The following is a 2045-nucleotide window of genomic DNA, read 5'->3' on the forward strand; positions in this document are numbered from 1 at the left end:
AGGTGACACGTGAGGGCCCAGCTGCCAGCATGTGGCTCAGTGCAGAATGGGACCCGGGTGCCGGCCAACTGGGCCAAGTCACAGCGCGTGCGCGCTCCCTCTGAGCCAGGTTTTAAAGGGGGGACGGACGACAATGGCCCTTTGGGTGCCAGAACCTTTGTAGACGTGTATGTGGCGGGGCAAGGTCAAAGTGGCAGAGGAATTAATAGTTAAATATCCCGCAGCGTGTGCATGGTTCTGCCGCAGCCCCAGATAGAAAATGCTCAATGTAGGGTTAACTATCAGTGTAGACGCTCCACCCCAGGTGCGTGTGACTCAGCCCCGCTAGCCCTGGCCCTGCCTGGCAGAACAGACACCACCCTGCCGAGGCCAGGCAGGGCCATAACGTCACAGGGGGCGGGGGAGGGGCGGCAGTACTACGGTGCAGTGGGCTGATCCCTACCACGCGCACCTGGCCCGTCCCTCCCTGGCCAGTCCCACGGGGGGGGGCGTGTGTGCGCGCGCGCGTGTGGGAGGGGGAGGAGCAGGGGGAAACGGGGACTCTGCGCGCATGCGCCCTCCGCGTGGACTCGGCGGAGCCCAGCCCCGCGCCAGCCGGTCGCTGTGGGGAAGCTGCGGCGCTGAGGAGCCTCCCGCGGCGCTGCGAACGGCCTGGCGGGGCTCGGCAGGTAAGAGGCGGGGGTGGCTGGTCCCCGGTCCGTGTGCGCGGGCTCAGAGGGAACCGTCTCCCTTCCCCACCGCCTCCCGCAGGCACCCACAGCCCCTCCCCCTTGCCCCGCACAGACCCCCCCTCGGGCACCCAGCGTCCGCCATCCACCCCCTGCCTCCCGCACAGTCCCGTCCCCCCCAGCACCCACCTCCTGCATCCCCAGACACCCACCTCGCCCGCACAGCCCCCTCTCCAGACACCCTGATCCCCCTGCATCCTCTAGATCAGGGGTCGGCAACCTTCCAGAAGTGGTGTGCCCAGTCTTTCTTTATTCACTCTAATTTAAGGTTTCACGTGCCAGTAATATATTTTAACGTTTTTAGAAGGTCTCTTTCTATAAGTCTATAATATATAACTAAACTATTGTTGTATGTAAAGTAAATAAGGTTTTTAAAATGTTTAAGAAGCTTCATTTAAAACTAAATTAAAATGCAGAGCCCCCCGGACCGGTGGCCAGGACCGGGCAGTGTGAGTGCCACTGAAAATCAGCTCACGCGCCGCCTTTGGCACGCGTGCCATAGGTTGCCTACCCCGGCTCTAGATACTCATCACCCACCATCCCCCTAGACATCCACCATCCATTCAGCCACAGGCATCCCCTAGACACCCAGTCCTCTAAACCCCTCGCATTGCCCACCTCTCCCAGACACCCAGCGCCCATTTTCCCTAGCCCCCTGTATCCCTCAGACACCCAGCAAGGGCCAGCTCTCCTTAGGCAGTGATCACCCACAGCCCTTACAACTAGGGTGACCAGATGTCCCTATTTTTGGATCTTTTTCTTATATAGGCTCCTATTACCCACCCCACCCCATCCCACCCCCTGTCCTGATTTTTCACACTTGCTGTCTGGTCACCATACTTACAACCCCTGGCACTACCCCCTTAGCCGACCCATAACCCTGGCTCCTATGCAGAGTCTCTAGCATATCCCCCCCCATCTACCACCCAAAATGCCTCTGGAGAGCTTTGTCCCCCCCCATTTTTGACTCCTACAGAGCTTCTTGCACAGAGTCCCACTGCGCCCATCCCAGGCACCCAGCAACCAGAGCTTCCTGCAGCCCCCATTAGCCTGGCCATCGCACTCAGCCCCCCACCTGCACCCTGGGCCCAGCAACAGCACTACCACCAAAGCCCTGTACCTCTATTGATTCCCCCCTCCACCCCCAAGCAGCTCAGCCTTGGCACCTATACAGAGCCCCTGCACGCAGAGGGAACTAAGGGGTTGTACTGAGTGCCCTGTCTTCCTCCCATCAGTACCCATGACTTCTTCCCCAGCAGCATATGTGTGTCTAACCCAAGCCTCCTTTCTGAGACCCCGCTTAGGCTCCTATACCGT

Source organism: Emys orbicularis, chromosome 1, assembly GCF_028017835.1.
Source record: "Emys orbicularis isolate rEmyOrb1 chromosome 1, rEmyOrb1.hap1, whole genome shotgun sequence".
NCBI lineage: Eukaryota > Metazoa > Chordata > Testudines > Emydidae > Emys > Emys orbicularis.